The 11,186-nt window shown below is 41.6% G+C and overlaps 1 long non-coding RNA gene across 1 annotated transcript in view; it reads right to left on the reverse strand.

Annotated features, from left to right (window-relative positions):
- The window catches only part of LOC138247454 (uncharacterized), a 51,425-nt gene extending 40,467 nt beyond the window's left edge, over positions 1–10,958 (reverse strand). Inside the window, exon 1 of the long non-coding RNA XR_011194509.1 lies at positions 10,751–10,958. This is a non-coding gene — a long non-coding RNA (uncharacterized lncRNA). The remainder of the gene's footprint in view (positions 1–10,750) is intronic.
- Positions 10,959–11,186: the final 228 nt, after the last annotated feature.

Below are 11,186 nucleotides of genomic sequence, written 5' to 3' on the forward strand. Positions count from 1 at the left end.
GTCCCCGATGGGCCGGGCTGGTCATCTAGATCCAGGGAGACAGAGAAGCTGTCATCACTGTGGGACTCTTCTGGGGGTGGAGTGGACATTTGTGGACCCTCCTGCGCGGTGACGTGGCGTTCGGGTCCTGCAGGGGTATAAAAGTATGGTTATTGCTTCTGTGTGTGCCATAGCGTGCAATGGGTGGGTGCCCGTGTACTCCTGTGCTTGCATTCCTGTGTGGGGGCTTTTGTGACGGTGGTTTGGGGGGGGTGATGGGTATGTGCAGTGGGCATGCTTAGGTGATGGGTGTCCATGCTTTGTGGTCGCATGCAGGGCTTGGTGTTGGGATGGGTGGGTTGTGATGGTGAGACATTTGCAAGGATTGGCTGTGATGGGGGTGAGGGTGAGGGTGGGGGTATGATTTGTCATGCTGGTGTGGTGGGGGGGATGATGTAGTTAAGATTGGACTTACCAGAGTCCATTCCTCCGCCTACTCCTGCGAGGCCCTCAGGCTGCAGGATCGCCAAGACCTGCTCCTCCCATGTTATAAATTCTGGGGGAGGAGGTGGGGGTCCGCCGCCAGTCCGCTGCACCGCGATGTTGTGCCTGGATACCATGGAACGCACCTTCCCCCGTAGGTCGTTCCACCGCTTCCTGATGTCATCCCGATTTCTTGGGTGCTGTCCCACAGCGTTGACCCTGTCCACTATTCTGCTCCATAGCTCCATCTTCCTGGCAATGGTGGTGTGCTGCACCTGTGTCCCGAAGAGCTGTGGCTCTACCCGTACAATTTCCTCCACCATGACCCTGAGTTCTTCGTTAGAAAACCTGGGGTGTCTTTGCGGTGCCATGGGGTGGTGTGGGTGATGTGTGGGGTGGATTGTGTAGTGCTAAGTGTGGTGATGTGTATTGGTGTGTAATTTGAAGTGCGTGGTAATATTGCTGGGTGACAGTGAATTGCGCATCTGTGTGCTCGGATCTCTTTTCTCTGTGCGTGTTCACGAATCTCTAGTAGTGGGGGTTTGTAGGTGATGTTGGTGTGTGTTTTATATTGTATTGGGTGTGTGGGAGTGTTGTTTGTATGTGTATCAGGTGTGTGTATTTCAAATTGTCCAATGTGGTTGTGTTTTGTAAGTGTGTGTGTATTTTGAGCGCGGCGGTGTGTACCGCCAATGGAATACCGCGGTTGAAAGACCGCCGCATGGATTCGTGGGTCGTAATGGCATGGGCGTATTTCTGTTGGCGTGACGGTGGAGGTTTGGTCATCGTCAGTTTCTCGCTGGCCTTTGGTGTGGCGGACTTTTGTGGATGTCTGTATTTTGGCGGTTTGGCTGTTGTGGGTCAGAATGACCGTGGCGGTTTACCGCGGCCGCAGCGGTGTTATGGCGGTCTTCTGCACGGCGGTAAGCGCCTTTTACCGCCGAGGTTGGAATGACCCCCTGAGTGTGAGAGTCTCTGTCTGGGTGTGAGAGAGAGTGTGACAGTGTGTGCCTGGATGTGAAAATAGGTGTAAGAGTGTCTCTCTGAGTGTGAGAGTGACCATGAGACTGTCTGTGTGGGTGAGAGAGTGAGAGTCCGAGTGTGTCTCTGGATGTGAGACTACATGTGACAATGTCTGACTGGATGTGAGAGTAAGTGTGAGAGTCTCAGTCTTGGTGTGAGAAGGAGTATGACAGTATGTGCCTCAATCTGAGAGTGGGTGTAAGAGTATCTCTTTCTCTGAGTCTGATTGTGAGAGTGTCAGCATGGGTGTGAGAGTGGGTGTGACAGTTTCTGTGTGGGTATGAGTGTGGATGTGACAGTCTCTCGGGGTGTGAGAGTGGTTGTTACAGTGTTTGGGTGTTTGAATGGGTGTATGAATTTATATCTATTTTTTCATGTTTCGCAAAATCTGCGGATCCACCCTCTTATTTACACCGCGGGCTGCACTGAGCACTTTGGATGAATCCACGGATTTTGGAAACCATAAAAGTATGTTTTAAGGCACTTAAAGCCCATTTTTACTTATTTACCACAAGTATATAACACCCATGGGGTCAGGGAACCTCTAACCCAATAATCTACATTCAGTCAAGATTTCAACCCTGAGGACCGTTTCCTGATGAAATAAAATGGAGGCTGCAACATTGCTCTGAGGTTGTGACCAGCCAATCAAATCCTACCTGTGGCGGGTGAATCCACGTATAGATCCGCTGTATGCATGTCTAAAGAATTGAAAGTAACCATAGACGCATAATGGGGAAAAAGTGTTTTGGGATCCCCCTTTATTTCAACCCCCGCCCCGAAACTTTTAAGACATCAGCTGAACTGACCTAAGTATAAGTTTTGAAACTTTTGTGAAGATTCTGCGAACGGTGTCAAAGTTATTGGCTAAACAAAAAATGCGCCATCTATGGAAAAAATGGTCCTAACTATAACTATCTAGTGGCAACCACCACTAGATTACATATATATATATATATATATATGTATATATAGATATAGATGTAGATATAGATATAAGTTTGTGAATCCATGTAATTGTTTTAACATTTATAATTGTTCATTTGCAGTTGTTTATTTTTACTTTCAAATATGTGTTAACATTAATTTAAAAGAATGAATTGTTTCAATTTTGTGTAGATTGTATTTTTTGCAGTATATGTTTATATATTTAAATAATACATTTAGGGTGTATAACAAACGTTATATAACATGCTCACATTCTTGTCATGCTACATGTCTGTATTTAGACACGTATCTATTCATAATATTTTTTAAATATGTCCATGAAACGTGTGAATCTATAACATTGACAAATCACATTTATATGTTGCATATATGTCCATCACTCACCCCTGGCAGGAGGAAGAATACATAATAAAACCAATGTTGACCTTAAATCCATGTAGGTAAGACACATCTTTAACAAGTACAGGTTGGACCATACCACCATTCAGGCATTGGGACAACATTTTCCATCTGAACTTTTGCTGGAAATACTAATTTTGACTGCCTTCCAACCTATTGTGAACATTATGGCAGCATTATATTTCTGTGCTACTGTTTCCTTTTATTAAATAGTTAGAGATTGCGATAATATGTTGTAGCCAGGTTTTTTCAGGTCTCCTCAACCAGGTCCTGGGTGCCATGCTCAGATGTGTGGATGACTACATCCAATTTCTGATGATAAATCTACACTGAACGATTTCATGGTCGATTTCTCTGAATTAGAAGGTATACCACATGTCACTGGTGCCACCGATAGAACCCACAATGCATTGGTGCTACCTCATGACCATAAGCAACTGTACATCAGTAGGAAGCATGTTTATTTCATTAATATGCATGTGGGATGCTCAGCAGATCTTAACAACATCAGTGTGTGTAAGATTTCCAGGTTCCACCTATGGCTCAACAGCTGCATACCATTACAGATCGCACACTTTGCATCACCGTTTCAAACACTTTGTTGATGTAATTTTTTGGGGGAAAGCTGTGCCTTTCAAAAAACAATGTCCTTTATGTCTGCTTTTGTGATTATATTGTTTAGGGGGGTCAGCTTATTCAAGTTGTACCTGGCTTTAACACATCTAATAAACACAAGAATGCCGGGAAAGCTTGCTTCAACGAGGCGTATGTGCAATTGAAGTGTTCTGTGAAGAGGGCTTTTGATGAAGATAAGGTGCCTGGACAAGACCAGAGGGGCCCTCCTCCAGTCTCCTGGCATGATCAGCAAGATTGCTGTAGTATTTTGTGTCTTTCAGAACATTGCCCTGCTTAGAAACATTAATTTCATCCCTATTGATGGTTAATAGTGGATTATTTGTGAGGTGTCAGTATGTTGACTATGATGAGAATAAAACCACTGACTTCATTTGGAAACTCATTGAAAACATATTTGCCTGATGACAAGTTGCTTTAAAGAAAATATCATTGCTAGAAATGACCATCCTTTGTGTTGCATTCCCCTAGATATTTGTCTTCTTTTCCTGAACTTGTTTTTGGCCATGGGAATGTGTGTACTTCACTCCTACTAACCTCTGGTGAACGTCTTGTACTGCTCTCCCTTTAAACATGGTAAACATGACGCATTCCTAATTGGCACATAGTATATAGTACAACATAGTATATAGTACAACATGTACTCATGGCTTGCAAAATAAATGCTATTATTGGGCTGCAGGACTGATTGTACTATCAACTAAAGTACCCAGTTAAAAATGTATCCAGGTCTGCACCTTCTGCCTCTATGTGAAGTTTTAAACCATCATTTTAACCTGGCAAGATTATTCTTACACCAGGCCTAAACCTTCCTTTTGTAATACTTATAGATCACCCTAATGTAAGATCTAAGTGCACATAGGGCACATAGGGCTGGGTGCATGTTAATTGAATGGTAGATCAAGTATATGCAATGTTTTATGAATCCTGGAATGGAAAAAAACATCAAAGCTTTTCAAGTCTTTCCTATGGGAGGTTGTCTCTCCCATAGGAAAACACTGGGTCACATTGTACAACCTATAATGTTGAATTTCAGTTTGGGAGGCGCTAGGAAAATGATTCAAGGACTCATTTTAACAAAAATTTAAAATTCAACTTAATTGCTGTCGGATTTTATGTAACTATTTTAGAAATGCCAAATTTAGAAAGTTATTTTTTTTCGACCTTAGCCAAAAGGGCTGCCATTTTCCAGTGACACCTAACCACTGAATGGCTCCCCTGTGGTAAGATGTCGATTACCCCTAGACAGTGAACAACTGACATCCAGGAACTTTTCTAAGTTGGAACGTGGATAACTTCATCAGGACTGAAGCCGAGCAGCAACCCATCAATATTGAGACCGAAGCCTTCCTGAGCATAAATTTCGAAGTACGCCTGCTCGGGGCTTTCACGCTTTTGTTGACGACCACGCTGGGACACCGCTCCTCAGCAACCTTGTGTTGTTGAGCCCTGCATCGGCTCCAGCTTGCAAATTGCCCTGTCAATGACTCGTCGACAACCACTTGATATCTGTGGGGGTACATTTGATCTTTTTGGTGCAATTTTTAATTCAAAATTAAAACATTTATATCTCCATTTCTGTTTTTTGGTTTGTTTTCATTTTGGTCTAATTTTATTTATTAACATATTTTCTATTTTTCTAAATCAGTTTGGGATTTTTCTTGTTTTGTGTTTTCTCTTTATTACTGTTTCAGTTCTACATAAATACATTACACATTGCCTCTAAGTTAAGCCTGACTGCTTTGTTCCAAGCTACCAGAGGGTTAAGCACAAGTTTAATTATTGACTTTTGTGGTTCACCCTGACAAAGACTAAGATTATTATTCGAGGTCCATTCTCACTCCCCTCAACTTACACTTACAGTCATTTGTTTGCATTACCTGTGGATATAGCCTCAATTTGACTTTGTGCTATTAAGCCTCAATTACTGTATTTTTGTTTATATTGAAAGGGCCAGATTTACAAGACCCTAGCGCCTCATTGTGCCACACTAGCATCTTTGTTTGTACGCTAATGGGGCTCAAGGCAATTTTCACCATACCATATTTACAAAGTGGCGCAATGCATGCATTGTGCCATTTTGCGACCCCTTGCACCACATTATGCCTGCATCAGGCATAATGTATGCAAGGGGGGTGTTCTGGCGTTAGGAGGCCTGCAAAAATAGTATAGTAAAATCTACACAGAGCAGGCGTTAAAATGACACAGCCATATTAACCTATGGGCCTCCTTGCACTTTGCAATTTTGACACTAATGAAACAAAGTGCCACAATAGCATCGAAAGTTCTGACGCCATTGGCCTAACCACTGTCATGGTGCACCGTATTATAAATCGTCATTAGGTGGGTAGGGGCAATGCAAGCAAACTGACTCATTAGTCCTGATGCACCAGTTTCTTGTAAATCTAAGTGTTTTAGAGTTTTTCTATTGCTTAATCCTTCATAGGCCGTGTCATCCTGTTATCTGATGGGGAAGTAGCAAATCACAGGCAGAAACTTGTTAGTGTTGTGTAGAGACTGGTTATAGGGAGATATTCAGTGCACGTTGCCTGACCTTTGTGAAATGTTTCTGACACAAATAGTGGTATACTTCCTCTCAGTCACAGAGTGATGCCAACGTAAATGAGTTTCATCAAAGATATCTGATGTGGTGTTTGTGCTAAGTCTAGAACTGGGGATTGAGTTTGGCAGCAGTGGCCTATCTGTGGAAATTTTGTATAGTTTATGATTGCACCTGCGCAATGTTTGGATGAAGACAACCATTTATGTTGCTAATGTATATATAGGGCCTATTAGGAAGACTGAATTTATGTCTTCATAATGGGTGGAATCATTATATACTTTGTATTGTCTTTCTCTTTATGCCTCTTACAACTTCTTATATTTCAGTCTGTCCCTCTATATGTTTTGCCTTCATTGCATGGTGTGTACGTAGACAAGTGTTTTTATAAATTGTTGACATGGCCTTCTCTTTTTTATATTAAAATACGAATTTGACATACCACAATTGATGTTGTTTGAGATATTATACGTACTTTAATTCTTGTATTTGCATGAAATGAGTAGTGTATATAGACTATATGAACATCAAATATAATAATTTAAAAGTTACTGTGCATAGTTAGAGAACCAAACAATGTCATTTTAAAATAATGACATGAGCAAGAGCTGATTCACTCTCATTACTTTATTGATTATTTATGTGTAATGTTAAAATAAAAAAACATAAATTTCAGATCCTCTAAAAATAAGTTAATTTCTATGTTGGATTAGGAATTGATAAGTCAACAGTTCTTTACAGTCTGTTTCCTGAGAACAGCCTAGGAGTGGATAGAAAATGTATTGACATAAAGTGGATAAGGAGAATAATCGTGACACTTACATTTGACATTAATTTTTGCATCTCTTAGCAGTAGATCATTTGATGTTGTCTTAACTGGGCCAGATGAATGATCCCTCCTAAAGGCTACAGAAGCAGCCCGAGTGTCAACAGGTGTGGGTGGTGACCACTGGCTCTGTGTACAAAAGTGTGCAGCTTTTCAACAGCTACCAGCTGTAGATCTTTTTGGAAACAAGCTAGGAGCATACGTTGCTTGACCATGGAAAGCGGCAGCTAAATCAGACACGGCTGCACACCATAATGCAAAGTTTGGACATTCAGGTGAAGCTCCAGGAGATCATTTTGAGTTCTCTGGATATAATCCTTGACCCTCCTGAAATCATTCAGTGCTCTTAAGAGATCAGTAAGCTGACCCAACTGATCCTGCTGCTACATAGCTGCACCCACCAGGTCTCTACTCATTGTGCTGATTTCTTTCCCATAGTAGGTGCATCTGCAACCCTTTACAAACTGCTCCGTGACCTCGACTGAATAACCACAGATGTGGTATGCCCCGGCTGGAAAGCAAAGACTGTGGCTGTAGTTGTCACAGCAGTCAGGACTGGGTGGGCACAGTTGTTGGGGGCATGGGGCCACATGGGGTTTGTGGGGGCACTGATGTCCCTAATGGGAACAGGAATGCTGGATGTAGTAGAGCTTGTGATCTCAAGGTAATGGAGAGGTATGGAGAACTTGCCACAAACTAGATGGGCTAGACTTCTCTTGAAGATCACCTTCAAATGCAGGAGCACTGGTCCCACTGAAGTCTTAAGATGCTCTTTCCTCGGGCAGACTGGCCAACGCTGCTTAGGCTAATAACTAAGACGCTGCCACACTCTGAATAAAATCAATTCTTCAATGTTTTATATTTTTTTCAAGTGAACACATACCCTTTATTGATGCTAACATTGTGAAACTAGTCATTAGTTTTTTCACACTACTCATAGATTTGAGGCTCCAGAAAATTGTTTTATGCCCAGTGACAAATATTTATTTTACGAAATATTGATACAAAGTGAACCGACAGTATCTGGGGGTTCACAGTGCAGGTCTGACCTATAGTATAAATTAAGAAACCTAGAGTTGTTTGATTCCCCTGTCCCAGTGCTGATCATACTATGCCTTAGTAACACTGTGTAAAATAAAGCCCCTCAAACTGTTGATCCTACTGAGATGTGTTGTGCCACAGTTCAGCTAAAGCACTCTGATCAGCAGACAAAGGCTGCTTTTGTATACACATCACTCTATTTTCACTACAGTTTAGATAAGCGAATGGGTGCAGGTTGAGCTTTAGAATAAAAAATGTGTAGTCCTTGTACTTTTAATGGACCAACCTAAGCAATGTTATGCATGAGGATAATGCGTGTCAAGGTGGAGAATTACTTATTTGGCAAAATGGGTCAACTTTAGTGACTCCAAAGTTGCATTCTTTTGGTTTGATATGACGTGTGCCTGTTGCAAAGTTTAAATAAATGAATAAAATTAAACTCCCAGAATGAGGTGATATGGTACTTCAAAACCAAGAACTGGGACATTTGTGTTCTAGTAACATGGATTTATATGTTCTAAGTTTTCACTTTGATATTGTCTCATATCAAGATAGATAATATGTGTTATGTGAATATGGTAGGAGTGGGTGGAGTTTATACTGTAAAATCACATGTGTTTGACTGTGTTTCCCACAGGAGGTGGGTTCAGGAGAATTTTGTGCCAGAGTGAGTAAATGAGAGGTTATGAATACATAGAGAATGTAGAGAGTTGTCAGAGGCATCAGGTTGCCTACATGTGAATAGGTTGTCTTTGGTGGCGATATTTGCAGTAGTGATTAAGGGTGTGACCATGGAAGAGAGGGAATTAGTTATTGTGACAAAGCTAGTGTGAGTACTTAGCAGCCTCTAATGTGCATGGAATTCTAAAAGTGCATTCAGTGTGAAGTATGACCACCCCTTCTCCTCCCAGGGCATATGGATGAGGGGCACAGGAGTCCCACCACTAGTTGCCAGGGCCTCTTGTTGGGCACTGTAAACAAGGCAACCCTCAGGATGTCAACTTGTGACTGTCTGGTGTTGGAGACATCATTAACCTTAGCTACGATTCTGGCCCACTTTTACCTTCTCTGGTTCATGATTGTTGTCTGGACCAGTGCTCCAAACAACTAGGATGCAGTCCTAATTACCTCATCAACCATCACTGCCAATTCTGGTGCAGTGCTGCACCACTTTCTTGTAAATGAGGCCCTATGGCTCTTATTTACTAAAGCCTTGTATAGGTGTTCACATGATACGACACAAAAGCAGCATCACTAATTAAGGTTCTTTGGAACTCATTTACAAGAAAGCAGTGGAGGGCGGCACTGCACCATAATGGCAGCGCCACGCTGCATCACTTCAGAAATGCAGGAATGCACAGTATTTACGAAAATACAGCACACCCCTGTGTTTCCCCTACCTCTAAAATTAACTTCCTAGCGCCAACTCAGGCACCCTTGCACCATAGTGCAAGGGTGCATGTGTTGCAGGGAATGATTGTTTATATGCAGGAATGTGCCCCTCCTGCACATCAACTGTCAATAATGGTGATTTGTTGCTTCTATAAAGAAGCAGCAAATTGTGATCTTTTAATGATTGGTTATAGGAAAGGACACCTCCCTGCACATAAACAATCATTCATGGCATTTTGCTCTTTCTATGTGTGCTGAGGAAAAGAAAAAATCCTTGTTGTGCCATGCTAACCCCACCCCCGGGGGTGGCGTTATTTTTTAGCACTTCCTCAGGTCTACGATTTCTCATAAATCTGGGGCAGTGTCAAAATGCAAGGGGTGTTGCAGTGGAACATCCACAGCAACACCCATTGCACCCCCCTTTCATGCAGAGTGATGCTTGTAAAGGGGCCGGATTTACAAAGGTCACAAAAAGTGTCTTAACGCTGCCTTGTAAATATGATGCAGGACACAGTGCCACTGGAGAGCACTCGTAAATGTATCCCTTTCTGTTTTAGCAATGGACAGCAAACGTTGAATATATTTCCTATTTGTACACTGATAAGTAGGCTTCTGTTTTTTTTCTCCAAACTATATATCCATGTCAGTCTCATTGAAAATTTTAATAGAAATGCTTTGACATTTCTATGTGGATTATTTGTAGTGTGTGACTCTTTACTGTGTGAGTCTTAGAGGGTGAAATGTAATAATAATAGCTGATTGATTTTCACTTGAAGCGAGGTCTGCGAAATTTCCCGCTTTACATTCTCACAAACTAAGATTTGTTTTCACATTGTGAGATAATTTTCATTGTCTTCTAAGTTTACTTTCACAACAATCTTCTCATATTATGTGGCACTTAGAAAGGCTTTAGAGACAGATACAAAAGAGTTAGTTATAGATCAAAGGCCAAAGATCACAATCACATTTGTCTCAGGGAAGACACACAGTGAATGACTTCAAAGTCAGATAAACATTGTAATGAGGACTTTTAAAGATGGTGCTACCTACCTCATGTTGGTTGTGTCCTGGGAGAGTAAAGCAGGTGTCAGTCAGTGGCAAGCAGTTAACTCGCTAAGCCATCTTATATCCCATTGATATTTTGAATTTCTTTTATGTGTACTTTATAGCAAACGCCACCCCCAAACCAAGGTGACAATACACAATCTAATACATAGGTGCATGTTGTATAAAGCTCTCACGAGGTAAGCATCAATAGAGCATCAAAGTTGCAAACCAGTCACAGGACAGACTTAAAAATACTCAGCACCCTGATCAATCATAGAGAAATTGATAACCAGTTGTAAAACTTCAAGACCTAAATGCCTATTGCCTTTAACATATGGTTATACAGTACTTAATCAGGGCTACTGACTGTGTTGTTACTTTTCATAATAAACTCATCATAGGTATGAGAGCTGACTTACCTTTCCCAATTAATCAATCAGACCTACATCCTTAAGGAATGGCCTTTCACCGTAATCTCCTCACGCCTACTGCATTGAATATCTGCTCTCCACAAGGCAAACCAAGCACTCTTTTTCAGTGGAATCATGCAACTCATCCAATCAAAAGATGGCATTGTAAAAGATCATCATTTGGGTATAGCCTAAGCCCTTCTTTCAGCACTGCTTCTTTAAGCTTTTCTGCTGATTTCTTATGGATACTGCATCTGTTATAGATGAAGTGGCATCCTGGTACGACGAGCAGCCTTTCGCCCTTAAGTGGCTGGTACTTTGGGTGCCATTAAAATGGCTTACAATAACACCTTTTAATCATAGCACTTGCAGACAACAAAACTGCAATAGGAAGCTCTTTATTATTTTTATCAGGCAATTCTCAGAGGGATCGTTGACGGCGTTC

Source organism: Pleurodeles waltl, chromosome 7, assembly GCF_031143425.1.
Source record: "Pleurodeles waltl isolate 20211129_DDA chromosome 7, aPleWal1.hap1.20221129, whole genome shotgun sequence".
Classification (NCBI taxonomy): Eukaryota; Metazoa; Chordata; class Amphibia; order Caudata; family Salamandridae; genus Pleurodeles; species Pleurodeles waltl.